An 18,898-nucleotide genomic window follows, 5' to 3' on the forward strand; every position below is an offset into this window, starting at 1 on the left:
CTTTTCTTTCTTTAGTGTAATCGTCATCACCACAGATTGTTTAGAGGACCCTACACACAAAGTTTCCCTCCCCTTTCCCCCAAATTCTGTAGGCAAGCAGTTAGTTTATTTTTTTAATATTTTATTTATTTTTTTAGACATGTGGGAAGAGAGGGAGAAAGGGAGAAATATCGATTTGTGGTTGCCTCTCGCATGCGCCCATTGGAGACCTGGCCCACAACCCAGGCATATGTCCTGACTGGGAATTGAACCAGCAATCCTTTGATTCACAGGCTGGTGCTCAATCCACTGAACCACACCAGCTAGGGCCAGTTAGCTTAATTTTAATAGGCTTTATTACAACTTGTAATGATTTCATTTGGTGCCTGTGTGTGGTCTAGATCTCCCATTAAGTGGTAAGCTGTTGAGGGTAGTAACGTTGTCTGTTAGCTGCATCCACATTGCCTAGAATACAATATGGCCCATAGAAGCACCTAACAAGGGTATTACTGTTGATACTGAAGGAAGACTTGCCCTAATAAAAACAAAGCATACCCTAGAACAATGTAAATTTAAAGTGTAGTATTGGCAGAAGAACCAACACAAAACTATTGAATAACTGCAATGGCAAAAAGAGGCCAGCGATCATTATTTGCCTACTCAGTCTCCAGTGGGGTTGGGACCTGGGTGAAATAAGGAAGGGGCCCAGGGTGGAAAATTTTAAAAGGCACTCACACTTAGGTGCTGGTCTAGCCCTTGCATGAGCCTAAAAGTGAGCATTTCCTTGAAGTTTGTTCTCTGGACACCTTGTTTGCTTCAAATTAGTCCCAACCCTGATCCCCAGTGCTTAGCCTAGTGCCTGGCACTGGTCTGGTGTTCGAGAAATATTTACTGAATAAATGAATGAACGGGAAGACAGACACTATCCCCATCCCAGATAGCACTCAGGGGAAATAGTTCAAGACATTATGTAAATTAAAAAAAATTACTTAGCAAACAACAGTTGACATTTTTTATCTCACACAGTTCCCATGGGGCAGGAATTTGGGAGCAGCTTTGCTGGGTGGTTCTAGCCTAGAGTCTCTCATTAAGTTGCTCACTCAGAAAGCTGGCTGATGAACACTGGCTATTTGAAGGCCTCACCAAGGGGACCACTGGGCAAGGACATGTAAGTGTCCTCACGTGGCAGCTGTTTTCCTCACAGTGAACGATCCGAGGAAGGGCAAGGCAGAAGCTGCAATGTCTTTTATGACCTTGCCTCAAAAGTAACACCCTGTCACCCTGGGCAGTGTTGCTCAGTGGATTGAGCGCAAGTCTGTGAACCAAGGGTTAGTGGTTCAATTCCCAGTCAGGGCACATGCTTGGGTTTCAGAACAGGTCCCCAGTAGAGGGCATGCAAGAGGCAAGCACACATTGATGTTTCTCTCCCTCCTTTCCCCTCTTTCAAATAAATAAATAAATGAATAAATAAACACATTCTTTTAAAAAATGTCCTGCATCAGCTCAGTGACAGTCCTTACATATTTCTCTGTTCCAGAATCCAATCCAGGGTCACAGGTTGCATTTAATTGTCATGTTCACCTCCTCATTGCTTCAAGACATTAGCATTTTTGAAGAGCCCACATCAGTTATTTTGCAAAATGTCCCTTAATTTGGGCTTGTGTGAAGTTTCCTCATAATTAGATCTAGATTTGACACTTTTTGGCGGGAATATCACAGAAGCAATGTTGTATCCTTCTCAGAGGATCCTACTGGGGGCATGAGATATTGATCTGTCTCATCCTTGTTGAGATTGAGTTTGACCACTTGGCTAATGTCTGCCACACTTTTCAAAAGTGATATGATTTATATGATGCTAAAAGCATAAGCAACAAAAGAGAAAATAAATGAAACTTTGTGAAAACTTAAAACTTTTATCCACCAGAGGACACTATCAAGAGAATGAAAAGACAACCCATAGAATGGGATAAAATATTTGCAAAGCACGTATCGGATAAGGATTAATATCCAGAGTATACAAAGAACTACAACTCAACAACAACAACAAACAATCCATTTCAAAAAATGGGCAAGGGACTTGAATAGACAATTTCCCAGAGAATATCTACAAATGGCAATAAGCACATGAAAAGATGCTTAACATCACTAGTCTTTGGGAAATTGCAAATCAAAACTACAGTGAGCTACCACTTCACAGCCTTTAGGATGGCTCTTATTTCTCTCCCCCCCCCACACACACACAGTAAACAAGTGTTGGCAAGGATGTGGAGTAATGTGAACCTTCATACATCAGTGGTGGGAATGTAAAGTGGTTCATCAGCTGTGAAAAACAGTTTGGTGATTCCTCAGAAAAGTTAAACATGGAATTACCAGATGATCTAGCAATTTTATTACTAGATACATAACCCAAACCACTGAACACACAGACTTACCTAGATACTTGTACACCAACATTCATAGCAATGTTACAGTAGCCCAAAACCCAAGTGTCCACCAGCGGATGAATGGAGAAACAAAACGTAGTACATACATACAACAGAACATTATTTAACCTTGAAAACTAATGGCGTTCTGGTACATGCTATACATGGATGAGCTTCAAAAACTTTAGGTTAAATGTAATAAGCTAGACACAAAAGGACAAATGTTATATGCTTCCATGTGTATGAGATACTAGAGTTTATAGAAACAGAAAACAGAATGCAGGTTATCAGGGGCTGGGGCGTGGGAGGGAGGCAGAAAGGGAGTTACTGTGTCATGGGCATGGAGTTTCAGTTTGGTAGAATGAAAAAGTTCTGAAAGTGGACAGTGGTAATGGTTGAACAACATTGTGAATGTACTTAATGCCCTTGAACTGCACCCCTAAAAGTGGTTAAAATAGCAAATTTTATGTTATTCATATTTCAACACAAAAATGTCGCACAATTCACGTTACAGAAATAGCTTCACATCTCAGTAGTCGCTCTCACTGATATAGTGTCTACTCTGTTTCAGATATTTTTCTAAGCAATTCATTTATTGAAACCTCAAAACAACTCTGTAAGGTAGTACTGATGTTATCAACACCATTTTACAGACGAGGGAATAACTGAGGTACAGAGAAGTTAAGTAACTTGCCCAAGGTTACATTGCTTGTCAATAAATGGTAGAGCTGAGATTCTAGCCCAGGCATTCTGCCTCCAGATATGATGCCTCTAGCCACTATACCATATTGCATTCATGTAATGGTATAGAGGGATCTGGAAGAAAATACGTTTCTGGAGAAGCAAGTGTAACAGGTTTGGGTTGTCCAAGGGAGACTGCATTTTAAATTTTTGCAAGGACAAGAAACTTATAAATTATTGTATAATTAAAAATAATTAAACCCTGGCTGGTGTGGCTCAATGGATTAAGCACCTGCCTGCGAGCCAAAGGTTCACAGGTTTGAGTCCCAGTCAGGGCACATGCCTGGGTTGCAGGCCAGGTCCCCAGGGGGCGCATAAGAGGTAACCACACATTGATGTTTCTCTCCCTCTCTTTCTCCCTCCCTTCCCCTCTGTCTGAAAATAAAATAAATAAAATCTTTTTTAAAAGATTTTATTTATTTATTTTTAAAATAAATAAAAATAATTTTTTAAAAGATTTTATTTATTTATTTTTAGAGAGGGAAGGGAGGGAGAGAGAGAGAGAGAGAGAGAGAGAGAGAGAGAGAGAGAGAGAGAGAGAGAGAAACATCAATGTGTGGTTGCTGGGGGTCATGACCTGCAACCCAGGCATGTACCCTGACTGGGAATCGAACCTGCAACACTTTGGTTCACAGCCCGCGCTCAATCCACTGAGCTACGCTAGCCAGGGCTAAATAAAATCTTTTTTAAAAGACATACTGTAGACTGCTCATAGCAGCACTATCCATTACTGCTAAAATGTGGTAACTACACAGATGCTCACCAAGAGCAAAATCGGTAAATACATCATGGTATTAACACAGTAGAATACTTACTACACGGCACTGAGAATGAACGATCTACATCTACACACAATAACCTGGATGAATGTAGCAAACAGTGTTGATCAAAAGAGGCCACTTAGTATATAATTGCATTTATATAAAGTATAAAAACAGGCGAAACTAATCTACGGCCATAGAAGTAAGAACAATAGTTCTTGTTGGGGGGAGGGGAGGAACTGATAGGGGACACCGGAGCGGGGCAGCTCCTGAGACATTGGTCACACTGTTTCTTAACCTGGGTGCTGGTTATGGGCATATGTTCTCTTTGTGTACACTTATGATGATTTGTGCACTTCTCGGTATGCATGTTATATTTCAATTTTTAAAGTTTATAGAAATTGAGAGGTTCATCATCCATTCTTCCATCGGATATTCCGTGCGTGCCCACTACGTGTCAAGAACCGGTTGTCAGACTCTGGGAGTGAATAATTCAGTGAATCCGAACCTTCCCGCCTCCTTTCTTGTGATTGGCTGACCTCCTGGCCAATGGGGGAAGAGTTACCGCTGTCCGACTTCTCCCTGGGTACCAGCGAGCTGTAGCTTCCTCAAATCGGATTGTAGGCGGCGCTGTGAACACACTTATGCGCTGGTCAATCGCAGACTTGGTGCCCACCCTCTGATTCTTTCTCTCTTCCTTTCTTCCTTTTTTTAAAAAAAATTAATTTATTGAATCGAGAGAGAGCGAGACAGCAAGAAGAGAAACATCAGCTCCTTGTGTGTGCCCTGACTGGGAACGAACCCGCAACCCTGGTGTATCCCGAAGATGCTTGAACCAACTGAGCTACCCGAGGCTTCTGATTCTTCTGATTCTGAGAAATGGAGAGAAAATATACTCCAGCACTTCCGCCCTCTTTTCAAAGCTCTTCTGTGGGTTTTTCTGACTGTGCATCTCTCCCATGCAGGTCAGGAGTCCCAGGTCCTTCCTCGTACCTATTCTACCTCTCGGATTGGTTCGACTCCCTGTCCTGAACATCAGGGCCTCTAGGGCAGCGCTTAGGAAAATCTTGGCAGTCGGCACTTCTTTCTGTCAGATAATTGTTTACTCGGTTGTTTATTTATTCTGGACTAGAGGCTAGTGGGGTGTGCGGGGGCGGCTGCCCCCAGGGAAGCCTGCTTCCTGTGGTTGTCTTGCTCAGCTGACACCTGCCCTTACTCGCACTGGAAAGAATTGCAAAGCTGGGAGGACCTTTGTCTGTTCAGGGAAACCCTGCCTGAGCCCATGCCTTGTGCCTGGACCTGTACTGGGAACATCAATAGTGACTGAGGGTTCCAGCCCTGTCCTTATGGGGCTCACAATCTGGTGGGAAAGAAAGACCCATACCCATCACTAGACAGGGACAACCCAGGGTGGTCAGGGCTTAAATGAAGACTCAAAGGGGCTGTGTATGGGGGCCTAGACAGGGAGCCTGACCTAGCCTGCTAGATCAGGGAGGACCTCCTGGAAGAGGGGACATCTGAGCTAACATCTGAAAGAAAGGTAGGAGTTAGTCATTGGACAAGGTCTGTGTCTTTTTGGATACCATGCTTGTCTCCATTGTTTGCCATCATCCCCTTTATTTAGCATTGGATCCTTTCATTCACATCATTAACAAATATTTATTGTGGGCCATTTGCTAAACTGAGGACTAGCCAGAGTCCCTGAATTCAATTGGCTCACATATATGTGTGATGATAATGGTGATACAATATAGAACTTCAAACTCTGATGCAGTGCTATGAAGAATAAAGACTGTCCTCCATCCACTTGTCTGGCTTTGAATCGCAAATCCACCACTAGCTTACTAGCTGTGCAACCTCTCTGTGCATTGTTCAGTAGAATAACAACTATAACCTACTCAAAAGATGTTGTGAAGGATCAAGTGAGTTGTTTAAAGTGCTTAGAATGTTGCCTAGCATAAAATGCCCATTTTTTATTTTTGTTTAAGATTTTATTATTTTTAGAGAGGGGAAGGGAGGAAGAGAGAGAAACATCAATGTGTGGTTGCTTCTCACAGGGCCCCGGCCCCCACTGGGGACGTAGCCTGCAACCCAGGCATGTACCCTGATTGGGAATCAAACCGGGGACCCTTTGGTTCGCAGCCTGCGCTCAATCCACTGAGCTATGCCAGCCAGGGCTAAATTGCCCCTTTTTATCAAAGCATGAAGGGTCAGTACAAATCCAGGAGGTCATCCTGAGGAAGTGATTTCAAGCTGAGACTTGAAGGATAAGGTAGAGTTGATGGGCTTCAAAAAAGGGGAGGGTGGGGGGCTGGGCTGGGAGTAAAAGAGAGAAAACTGTACTTGAACAACAATTAAAATAAAAAAGGGGGGGCTGGGAGGGGACATCTAGGTCCATTGAGTGAGCCCACCCTTGTTTCTCCTCTAGGTGCTATCAGTTCACACATTTCCCAAGGTTGGAAGGACCGGGAACACTGCATTGCAGTTGTACAGACATTAATTGTAGGTAAGAGAATCCGGTGTCCCCTCCCTCCAGTCTTTCTGGTGTTTCCTCAGGTAATCGCAAAATCACTTACAAAACAGGGTTTGTAGTGGCAGCCCAGAGAAAAATCTAGCCTACGTACTTGTTTGGTTCCCAGAGTTTAAAACAAACTTTTAAAAAGTCACTAACATCTAAAAACCAGATTTCGTGCATTAATAAATGGTAAATTAAAAAAGAAAAAGGTCATGGAAACAACCGTGACCAGTAATCACAAAACTTTTATTTAATGGGAGGTTTTAAAACTTGACCGCATGTAATTGTATCGTCACTTACAGAGTTATGGGATGATTTTAGGCGCTTTACACATATAACTCATTTAATTCTCGCAGCATCTCTAAGAGGAAGGTAAGATGATTATTACACTTTATAGATGAAGAGACTGGCTCCCGGAGGGGTCCGAGGAACCCATCCTCAGTTCAGAGGAACTCAGGTGTTACAGCGGGTAACTTCCCATGACTACTATTTCCCCTCCAGTCGCCCAAACTGACACTTGCAGTCACCTGTGTAATGCTACTTGGAGGCCGGGAGCAGTCAGGACTGGGCCTTCGCCCCTTTCCCAGGTTTCTGGCGACCACAGAAACCCGACCCAGCGTGTGGTCTGTAGATTTCCTTCACTGCCCGGGCAAAGAGCACGCGCTCCCCAGCCCCGCCCCTTCTTCGGCAAAGGCGAATTGTGAGGCTCAGACTGGGCTGAGGCGGGCCACGCATCCCCGTGTTCCCCAGTCAACTTCCTTGCAGGGTGCGCTCCCTCCTTCTTAGTCCCTCCCCACCGCCCCACGTTACGTCTTTCCCTCTCTCCTCCTCCGTTATCCCGGGGGCTGCGGCTGGCGCGGCAAACCCACCTTCCCTTGCCTCCCATTGGCTAGTCAGGTCCCGCGCGAGCGGAATCGCACCCCTAGCCCCCGCCCCCGCAGAACGGGCCTCTCCGCTCTAGCTTTCTCCAAGAGCCAGTGCAAGGGGGGGGGGGCGGGGGTATACTGCTTCGGCCGCGCGCCTCCGGCCTGCCACTCCCTCTGCCTCGTGCTAGTAGCTGCGGCGGCTGGCAGCCCTCGCCGCGCAGGCGCACTTGCCCGCCCCACGCTGCCTGGTCGCGGGTTGCTTCGAGCTCCAGCTCGCGCCGCATTCACTGCAGTAGTGGCATTTTCTTGGGGCGCACGCGCACTGCGCCCTCTGCGGCGGTTCCCAACCACACGCCGCGACGGTGACAGTGAGTCCCTCAGGCACGCACGCGCTCTCGCTTCTCACCCTACTTCGCGCCGGCTGTCCCCTCGCGGCGCGCGCCCAGGGGCCGTTATCCTGCAACGGTCCCAGCGCCACGCACGCGCAGTAGTGAGGGGGCGCGCGCGAGGGAGCGGCGGGCGCAGGAAAGGGGCGCCGCCGCCGCCATTGCGAAGGAGGGAGGGAGCGAGCGAGCGAGGCTGGTCCGCCCTCTCCTGGTTCCCGCCCCTCCCCCTTCCCCTCCCCGCCCCCCCGGCCCCGAGGGAGAGCCGCGGCGCGGCGGGAGGAGGAGGTGGAGGAGGCGGAGGAGGGAGACCGCGAGGGAGGGTCCACCCGGCCCCCTGCCGCCGGAGCCGCCGCCACCGCCTCAGCCGCCGCTAGACCAGGAGCAGCAGAACATGGCGCCGGGGCCGCCGTCGCCGCTGCCGGGATCCCGGAGGCCGGGGCCGCGCTGAGGGTGCCCAGCTGGTGAGTGCGCGAGCTCGCGGGCCCCGGCAGCGAGGCTGGGCGCCGCCCCGCTGCAGGGTCCTGGGGGAGGCGGGGACCGCGGGGCCCGGAGCCCGCGAACAATGGAGGAGCCGGAGGGGGAGGGGAGGGAGCGGCCCCCCAGCCCCCCGGACCCCGCCGGCCCCGCAGCTTCCTACTGCGGCCCGGCTCGCGGGGCCCGCCGGCCCTTCGGAGATGCCCCTAATTGCCCCGGCCCTGCTGTCTCTGCTTTTGCCTCCACCCTCCGATTGGGATCTCGGTATCCGCTTCGTCCACCCCTGCACTTAAGCCACTCTGCTCCCAATTCTGCGCCCCCCTTCCTTCTTCGCCCCTCCTGGCCTCTGCAGTGCTCGTGGGACCTACTGCCTCAGTGACCCTTCTCCATCCCTTAATGCTGGATCCCCACTTTGAGATTCCTGACCCTTCTGCCTCCTCTCCGAGTCCGCTCTTAGCACTCTTTGGATCTGCCCTCTTTTTTGACCCATCTACTCTTACTCGTCCTTTCAGAATCTTGCATCTTCAGGAGCTGTCCCTCTAGGACCTGCAGTTTCACCTCCTTAGAGAGCCTTCTGAGACCCTGTTAGTCTCGCACTGCTGACCCAGATCTTCTCCTCGGACTTAATTTCACCTGTCTTGGGCCCTGCTGCCCATTACACAGCACCTGCTGCATCCAAAGGGTGCCCCTGGGCTCCCTGACCCTTCCATACATACTGTGGTTCTGCTACCTGCTCTCTCATGCTGTCTTCTCCCCTTCTCAGGTCTTGCTTCTCTTTGCCATTCAGACCTGTTCCTCTCTTCCAGACTTTTCTGCCTCCCCGTCTTGCCCCTTACCTGATCTCAGCTCTTGCTGTGCTCCCTAACCTGCTTGCTTTCTGACTCTGCCTTTCTTGAAGCAGCCTCCCTTGGGTCTCTGACCCTGCAGGTCTCTCATTTCTGCCATTCACTTCTCTGCTGTCTTTTCCTCTGCAGCCTCGGTGCTGCCCTGAGGACTCGGTCTGACCCAGTGTTCTTCAGGTTTTCTCTCCTCACCTTCTTATTGGCACTTTTGAGCCATTTCCTTCATTCTCTCCCCTTTTCTTTGACCCATTTCCCCTTCAGTTCTCCGCTTTAGACCTGTTTCTAGCCCCTTTGCTTCAAGTCCTCTGTCTCCCTTTTGGCCCTTCTTAGATTTGCCCTTTACTTCATTAAAGCATCAGTAACTTCTCTCTGACCCACCATCCCCTCTCCTTCCCATTCCTCATCTCACACACCTCCCCCCAGATCCTTTTTGCACCTGCTCTTTCATGTGTTCATTTCTGTCCTCTGTTTAATGTCTTCTTCCCAGCTCTGTCCCTTTGGAGCTGTCCACTTGCTCACCTATTTTTTGGACTCATTTCAACTTTTCCTGCTGCCGGTCTGTCTCAGAGTGGTCCTCTTTAACCCTGGTCCTCTTGGAACTGCCTCCCACCTTTGTTGCCTCTCAGTTCTAAGATTACTGCCTGACCTTCTGTCCCCACACTGTTGTGGTTCAGCTCTCAGCCTGGCCTCTCTCCTTTCTTGTGTTCGTCCTCTCCACTTTGCCTATCTTGTACCTCTTTTTAGAGTCCTCCTTCCCCCAATTCTGCCCATTATTAGAGATGCATTTTCAACCATTCCTTCCTATCATCGCCTTCCTCCCCACCCCAAACCCCCCTCTTAGAGCCTCCTGAGTTCTTGGATGGATTCTTTTCTTCCTTTTGAAACACCTCCCCCAGTTCTGTTCCTCAGTGACTTCTTTTCTCCCTCCCCTTTTCTTTCCCCTTGTATCCTGCCAGGCTCTTTCTCTTCCCATTTACTTTCTATCAGACTTGCTTCTCCAAGCTCCCCTCCCTTGACTCACCCCTTCCCCACGGAGTGCTCCCCCCCTTCAGGCATGCCTTCCTCTAGTCTCCATCCTCTCAACTTTGGAGAGGAAGGGACAGGGTTGGGCCTAGGGTTTTCTAGGCTCTGATTTGGACTGTGAGTTCCCTAGGCTCCCTGATCCTGAGGGATCCTGTGAGAGCTGGGTAAATAGGTGGGGGCCAGTTGATTGGTTACTGCCCTCTGGAGTCTGGGCAGTAACCATCTCCCCATCCCCTTTTACCATGTTAGTGGTGGAGGGGGTAGATCTCTTTCCACTGCCCCATTTTCTTTCCCTCTCCCATTTTGCTTCCTAGCCCCTTCAGTTCCCTGGGCTTTGATGCTTTGTGTCTTTCAGAAGAGAGTGCAGCTGCTCACAGGTCTTGCTTCTCTTTCTCTCTTTCCCTCCTCTCTTCTCTGATCTATTGTAAAGAGACAGTTGTACCCTCTCCCTATTCCACCTCCAAGCCAGCACCCCTTGGGAGAATTTAGGAGTGTGCTTTTTTGTTTTGTTTTGTTACCAGCTGACAAGTATATATTTTCATTTTACCCTTGGCCGGGGAATAGCCAGTTCTCAAGTTCTCCCCAATTTCACCAGGGGTTATGGACACACTTGGTGTTTTACTGCCCTGGGTCTGTCTGTAGGAGTCTTGCGTGTTCTCTAATTGCCTTTGGTTTGCAGTGTAACCTTTGGGAAGGGCGAGGGGAAGTGGACTTATTTCTTTTTCACCTCTGCCCCAGGAACGCTCCAGCTTCCTGGTCTTCAAAATAGTGAAGGCCTGCCTTTGGAAAGCTCTTTGCGGTTGTTTGTTGAAAGAGAGAGTGCCAAGTGTCACTCAGATTTCTGCCCTCAGGTGTTGCAGGCGCTCCCACCCACAGGAGCTGAGTGCCTCTGCGCAGGTCTATGCTGGGTCCTGGGGAAGGGGGCTCACTGGTGCACAGGGGTTTATGTGGGTGGGCTCTGACGTCCCCCAAGACTTTTGAGTGATCTGATTTGATAGGATGAGAAACAGTTGCCAGGAACTGGCTGATTTGGTTGGATTTTGGTCTTATTCCCCAGGAAATGTACCTTAGCTACCTTTCCTTGAGCTGTTTTCTTCAGTGGTCTTAACCTTAGGCTGGGGGTTAGGAAATGAATGCAGAGGAAGAGGTGGTTTTTACAGAAAACCCATCTGACTATTTTCCTTCCTTAATTTAGGAGAGGGAACTTTTTGCATGATCTAGGTTTATTTATTTTATTTCTTAAGTAAATCAAAAGCCTGATTTCCCCCACTAGGAATTGGCCTAGGGCAGTTGCATATTAAAGCATTCATCCAGCTGTGAAGGAGCATTTACTGGAAGGACTTTTATTTCTTAACTGAGCTATGATCAAATTTTATTTACTTCAGCACTTATTTAAAAATAGTTCTATGTGAACACATCAGGGAAAAAAAAGCCCTGACTGGTGTAGTTCAGTAGATTGAGCTTGGACCTGCGAACCAAAGGATCACAGTGTCGATTCCTAGTCAGGGCACAGGGCTGGGTTGCGGGCCAGGTCCCCAGATGGGGGGTTGTGAGAGGCAACCACACATTGATGTTTCTTTCCTTCTCTTTCTTCCTCCCTTCCCCTCTCTCTAAAGATAAATAAATAAAATCTTACAGAAAAATACATTTACTGTCATCTACAGAATTGGACCATTGACTCAAAACAAGTTAGGGCATTTGTATGTAAGACAATGAGCAGGGCTGGATGGTGTATCCATATGGCTCTTTTAGCTTCTAACTTCTTAGAACTTTAAATTTTCTGACAAGCAGAGGCTGGTAATTCTAATTATGTATGGCATGTGTCTTCACCATTATTGACTTAATGAATTTTGATTCATTTCTGCTGGTTTCTGTTCATATCTGAATTTTGCCTTTGTGAATTGTGATTAATTCCCTGAATTTTAGAATTCATGTCCCCTATGTTGGTATAAATACTTAAAAAAAATCTTAATGTGAAAGTGGCAGCTAATTAAGAATAAAAATAACTGTATGCAGCACAACTTACATTTGTGTCCCAGAGTTTTAACATCGCTGGAAGGATGGAAAGTTTCTGCATGCCCAAAGCCTAAGTTTATGTAATAGGGAGAGAGGAGACACAAGAACAGAGAGCTGGTTTTCCTCCCTACCTGGCATCTGATGGTCCAAAGATGTTAGATTTTTCTGGTGGTAGTGGAGACTCTAACCCCAGTACCAACACGTGCTTCCCTGATGGAATTGGGTGCTGCAGAAAATCTGAGGCGGTAGCCTTAGCCTTCCTTCCGTTCAGTGAATGTGCCAGTTGCGGGGATGGGGTGTGGAGCAGGAGATGGTGGTAGATGCCTTTTTTTTCACCCTTTCTTTATGGCTGTGGCCCTCCTCCCTTACACATCGCCTCTTTTTTCCTTGGCATGATACATTTAGGACAATAAGAAATAAATTCATTCATTTTTATCCTGGACACATGGAAGGTGTTGTCCATGTGCAGATCCATGGGCTTGATGGTGGCTATCAGCAGGGGACAGTCTGGGAAGAGTGAGGGTTGCACAAATGTCGCAGGTAAACCACAGCGTCATAGGTATTTGGTCAGTCTGTATGTGTTTGGAAAATATATCAGGTCCATACAGTTGAAGAGTGAAAAGGTGAGAGTGGTTTTCCCTTTGCAGTCTCCTCTGTTTTCCTGTCCTCTGTCTGCTGTGGCGTTCCGAAAGGCGTTAGGCCACCGCCAGGGCCTTTCTGTGATCTGCTGTAGTGTCATCTACTCCCTGGTGGTCTACACAGCCTTCATTTACCCAGTCAGTGGGACATTTTATGGATCATCTAGTCTAGTTGTTTCAGCTACCTTTTCCACACTATACACAATGGAGAAACTTGGAGATTTCTCTGCTTAAAGGGAAAGGAAGTTGACTAGCAGAATTCTCTTGGGTTTGGAGCAACACAATTTGAAAATCAGTGTCTGGCCTCCCTCCTTTTACAGACGGGGAAATGGAAGGCCTGCAAAAGGGGCATGGGAGCAGGCTTCCTGTTATAGTTGGAAGACTACCGGACATGCAGGTGGGAGACCCTTTGGTGTAGGTCTTATCTCGAGTAGTTGGAACATTAGACAAATTGCTTCTCCTCTTCCTACTTCACATTTTCTAGTCTGAAGTGTAGTGTGCTGTGGAGCAGATTGTAGATCCTCGTTGTCCTGGGTCACATACCAAGGACTTACCATGTCATATCCCAAGTTAGAGCTTGGACTGACCTCCTGGTGCTACTCTGACCACCTCCTTTTTAAATTATATTCTGTAACCCAGAATGGAGGCAGGACCCTTTCCTGGGGGGATGCAGTAAAATGAGCTTAGATTACCTTTGTTGTATACTTTTTGAAATGTAAAATAAACAGCCTCTCAGCCATTTGCATGAAAATTAGTTTATAATTTAGGGGGGAAAGGGCATCTAGACTGTACTAACTAAATAACTAAAACCACATACTTGTGAAAATAATATGGAGCCCTTGCTGAGCATTGGCCCATAGACCAAAAGGTCACAGGTTTGATTCCCGGTCAGGGCACATAACCAGGTTTTGGGTTTGATCCCAGCTTGGGGTGCATTGCAAGAAGGCAGCCAATTGCTGTTTCACTTCCACATCAATGTTTCTCTCTCTCCCCCCTCTCCTTACCCTCTGTCTATGAAATGAAAAAATGTCCTTGGGTGAGGATGGCTAAGTAAATAAATAAATAATGAAAATGCAGAATTTTAAAGCTGAGTCATTGTTAACCTAGGCTCTTAAATAACAATGGTCTGAATAGTGCCTGAATTGTTATTAAGAAATGCTAACAAATCATTCATATTCATCTTTCTGAAAGTTTATTTCTTTAAATTTTTTAAATTCATTTATTTTAGAGGGAGAGGAAGGGAGAGAGGGAGAGAAACATTGATTTGTTGTTCCACTTCTTTACACATTGATTGGTTGATTCTTCTATGTTCCCAGACTGGGGATAGAGCCCACAATCTTGGTGTATTGAGACAATGCTCTAACCAACTGAGCTACCTGGACAGGGTCCTCCTGAAAGTTTATTTCTATTTAAATTTTTATATAGTGCTTTATGAGGCTTCATCTATGAAGAATTCTTGAAAATAACTTTTGGCATCTGTCAATCTAATTCTCATTTATTTGCTTCTCTGATACTAAGAAACACCATTAAATTGATGTATTAGAGAACCAGGTACTTTGAGCCATGAAGCATCATCACAGGAGAGTAATATTTATTTTAGTTGAAAATAGCCATACTCACCTGTCTCCTTTGTCTTCCTTTATTGAAATGAACATTTGCATTTTATGAAACTTACAACAGTTTTAACTGTTGCATCATGCATCTATAGGTATTTCATTCTTTTTTTGCTCTTCTAGTGTCTCTGCATTCTTATTGGAAATGGCCTTTTGCTGGTCACTATAGTAATGTTTGCACTTGGTAATAGAATTTGAACTATTAAGAGGCAGCTTCTTAATGATATAAAGAACGTTGAGCTGATAATGAAGAAACCAGTGTCCCAGACCTGGCTGTGCCATTTACTGGCTCTGTGACCAAATCATTTTTACTTCTCTGGGCTGCAGTATTTTCTTTTTTTAGTTGTATTTTTGTCCAATACCATTTAGTGCCCTTATTCCCCCCTCCCCCAATCTGGACTGCAATTTTTTCAATTAAAAAATGAACATATTACACTGGTACCCATTCTGCCTTATTTTATGACTAATAATACTCAAATGTCTTCCCTCTACATAGTAGACTCTTTGAGGAAGGGGACCTTCTCAAATATCTTTTATTTCCCATCACATCTAGCAAAAAACCTTATACATAGTAGGCCCCCAGTACATGAGATTGATTAAATACAAACAGGTGCAAGTTCCCTTTTTCTCCCTCCCTCCCCCCCCCCCGCCCTCTTTCTTTGATGGGGGGAGATGCATGCACCAAATACAAGGCCATTTTTAGGCTTTAAACTCTTAGAGGGCATGCCTTCCTGGTCAGCATTTTAATCATCATACATATATACAAGTATCTTGTCCGTACTTACACAGCTAGTAGGTGGTAGAACTGTGTTATGAATCCATGTCTATCTGATTCCAAAATTTGTGTTTATTTTATTAGGCTGCCTTGCCTCTCTGGGATATAAGAAGAGACTATGATTCATCCCTTTGAGGAATTTATAGTCAGTTATAAACAATTAACTATGTATGTATGTATGTATGTATGTAATACAGTGTGGGGTGAGGAAAGTGAATGTCCTAAACCAATCTGATTAATTTCTGGCTCCTTGGGAGGCAGTCCTGTAGGAATAAAGATTTTCCTATTCAGAGGCTGAGCACACAGTGTGTTCCATATCATAGCATTTTGAAAAAAATCTGTAGCCACAAGTTCCAGGTTCTTTTTCTAGCCAGCATATTGGAAAAGTTGAGCATTTAATTTCAGAATTGAATTAAAATCCAGATAAAACAGTACATAAGTAAACTTGTCTAATAGAAAGAAGATAGAAACATTTGGTCATGGAACGGCTCTTAAATCTGTATTTTCCTTGGCAAGTAGAAAATTATCTGAGTGCCTCTGAATTGAGCGATTTTCTTCTTTTGAGAAAAAACTAGGCAACTAGAAATGTATAGATAAAAATACACTTTGTTCCTTGACTTATTTGTGTGGAGCTCACTATGGCCTTTTTTTAAAAAGTGCAATTCAAAAGTCATTAAATAATATTGGGGGAATGTTGGCCAGCTTCACCTAACAGCTTCCTGAAATGTAAATTAAAAAAAAAATATTGTTACATTGTATTTCTCCTATCTCCATTTAAAGAAAGGTCAAAACCATGGCTTTGTCTATTTCAGTCTGCACTACTCCTGAATAAAACAAAGGAAAATGATTACCCTTAATTGCCACAGGCAATTAAAAAGGATTCTTTGTTCAGTAACAAATTGATTGTGTACAAATGAAAGTCAGCACTGCATTAATACAAGATTATTAGATTCTTGAAATCTGCATCTTCAGCTAGAGTGGCTTTCACTCGAAGGGAATTGTTTCACAGGAATGGGGTAGTACCTGAATGCATGGCAATACAAGTAGCACCTGGTCTTTATTTTTCAAAAATGCCTATTAAATCTGTAGGTGGGAAGGCTGGTGGATGCTGCTTTTGTGGTACCATTTTTAATGGCTTGAAATTATTGAATACTTTTTTTAATGTTGCCTGCTCACAGGAAGTTTCTTCCTCTGATTGGTCAGTCAGTTGAGGAATGTAGATAAAACCTTTGATAAAAGAGGAAAAAGGGGAAAGGGCCCCTGACTGTTTCAGGAGTGAGTCTCAGCTGTTGGCATATGTCCAGAATTAGTGAACAGCCACAAAGGCTTAAAAATGGCAGCGTTCACTAAAGTAGTTGTGATTTGATAATTGTGTGTGTGTGTGTGTGTGTGTATACAAGGAATACATAAATTTTCTTGTGTACAGATCTCCTTTTAACATTTTTTCCTTTCATTTTTTTTTAAAGTACAACTTGCATGTAAAAAAGTGCATAAATCTTAAGTGTACATTTTTTAAATTTTCTACACATTGTATAAACCCTTCTTTCATATGATGGGACATAACTTCCTTTTCCACACAATTCTTAATAAGTTGGAAGTTATTTGAGAGTCTCTATTTGGAAAGCACAAATATGAGTGTATAAAACGATAATTTATAACTTTTCCAAATTTGTTCAAGATCAGGTATCCGATAAAGGATGGGATAATAGCGGTCTGGTACAAATTACCGCAAGTGTCGACAGCATTCTTTTGCTAACAGATCTTCCCTATCAGAACAGATCTTCCCTATCTGTGTTGTCACTCCAGATTTTCTTGGTTACTGCTGATGGTATCACAGCAGGTAACTGTGGGAACTTTCTGGAAAGTTGTTTGGCCATGTTTTAAGAGATATGCAATCCTTGATCTACTTACAGGAACCTATATGGACCAAGAAATAGAGATGAGAATGAAGATTGTATACAAAGATGCTAATTTTTGTGATGTGTATGAAAAATAAAAGAAACAACCTACTGCAAAAGTTTTAGCCCTAGGGCAGCGATTTTCATCTGGTGTGCCGCAAGAATTTTTAAAACATGCAATACCTGACTGTTTACTCAGGGGCACTGACCTCTTTTCCCTTAGGCTGTCAAATAAAAAAGATGACAACCACCAACACAACAACAGCTGTCCAGTGTGAATGAATCAAAATTATACCTATTTTTTTCTCAGACTGGTAAAAAATAAATTTTTTGGTGTGCTGCAGGATCCTAGTACAGAATTAGTTTGTGTGTGCCATAAGATAAAAAAGGTTGGAAGTCACTGCCCTAGGGGAATGGTTGCTTTATGGAAAAGTATGGACTCATTACAATAGGGTGTTTTGGAGAATTCTTGACATGGGAAGGTGCATACGAAATACAATTAAGTATGAGAAAAAAGCAGGATATAGAACTATAAAAAGTAAGATTTCCGTTATTTTAAAATATATATGGGGAGCCTTGGCTGGCGTGGCTGTGGATTGAATGCCAGCTGAGAAGTGAGAGGTCACAGTTTGATTCCCGGCCAGGGCACAAGCCTGGGTTGTGGGCCAGGTCCCCAGTAGGGGGTGTGCAAGAGGCAACTGATCGATGTTTCAGTGTTTCTCTCCCTCTCTTTTCTCCCTTCTTTGCCCTCTCTTTCCAAGTAAATAAAATCTTTTTTTTTTTTAAGATTTTATTTATTTATTTTTAGAGAGGGAAGGGGGGGAGAGAGAGAGAGAGAGAGAGAGAGAGAGAGAGAGAGATATCAATGTGCGGTTGCTGGGGGTTCTGGCCTGCAACCCAGGAATGTACCCTGGCTGGGAATCGAACCTGGGACACTTTGGTTCCCAGCCCGTGCTCAATCCACTGAGCTATGCCAGCCAGGGCCCCAAGTAAATAAAATCTTTAAAAATATATATATATTATATTTTATGGAAAAGGGGGAAGTAATACACCGAAGTGCTATTAGTATTAATCTCCGTGCTGTTGAATTTTGAATAATTAAAAAAAGTTTTTCTCTGAGTTTTCCCCAAAGATTATGCTATTTTTGACTCAGAAAAAAAATATTTTTTTTGCAGTGTGGTTTTATTTGGTTTTTCTTATTATATGAAGGAAACATGGAGCTGAAAAACAAGCAATTAGTAGAGATCTGTTGGACTCTGGTACCTTTGAAGGTGAGGCAATTACCCTTTCTTAGAACAACAATGGCATTATTAGCAATAACAGCAAGTTAATAACAAAAATGTGCTTATTGTGTAGCAGGAGACTGCTGAGTGTTCCCTCATATCCTCTTCACAATAACCCTCTGAGCAAGTGGTATTTCATTTTCTTTTTCTTTCATTTCATTTCTGGGGGTACTCAAGCTTCCAGAGGGGACTTGTCCAAGGCCATATGGCTAGTAGGTCCCTGAGGCAGTCTGCTTCAGAGCCCTTGCTCTGTCACCTTCTCTGGTGTGCTTTACACCATACGGGAGTGAGGAGAGCTGAAGTCTGCTTCTCCGCTGATAGCTCTAGCTAAACCCTAAGTTCTCTTTTCAAGAAGGTTCCCCCCTCTCCTGCCATATTTGTTTTAAGAGAAAGAAACTATTAGTATATTATCAAAATCAGGACTGGCCATGAAATTAGCTATATCTTCCCTTTCATGAGCCAAAAATCTTTTAAAAAAATGAGATTTAAATACTTCTATTTATTTAATATATCTAATGTTATTTAAATAATGAAGGGCTATTAAGCAGAAGAGGGAACAAACTCGTTCTTTGTTGCCCTAGAGGATAGATATTTTTTTCTCCCCATTCAACCAACGTTTGTGTGTCTGCACTGTTTGGAGCCCCAGTTACACAAAACAGGTCTCC

The 18,898-nt window shown here is 44.7% G+C and overlaps 1 protein-coding gene across 2 annotated transcripts in view; it reads left to right on the plus strand.

Annotated features, from left to right (window-relative positions):
- Positions 1-7,922: 7,922 nt before the first annotated feature.
- Positions 7,923-18,898, plus strand: part of ARHGAP35 (Rho GTPase activating protein 35) — a 113,544-nt gene continuing 102,568 nt past the window's right edge. For both annotated transcript variants that reach the window (XM_045845061.1, XM_045845062.1), the window contains exon 1: positions 7,923-8,132. The gene's annotated coding sequence lies outside the window, so the exon portion shown is untranslated. The remainder of the gene's footprint in view (positions 8,133-18,898) is intronic.

The sequence above is a fragment of the Phyllostomus hastatus genome, unplaced genomic scaffold (genome assembly GCF_019186645.2).
Source record: "Phyllostomus hastatus isolate PE091 unplaced genomic scaffold, TTU_PhHast_1.1 phas_contig_468, whole genome shotgun sequence".
NCBI classification, from domain to species: Eukaryota; Metazoa; Chordata; class Mammalia; order Chiroptera; family Phyllostomidae; genus Phyllostomus; species Phyllostomus hastatus.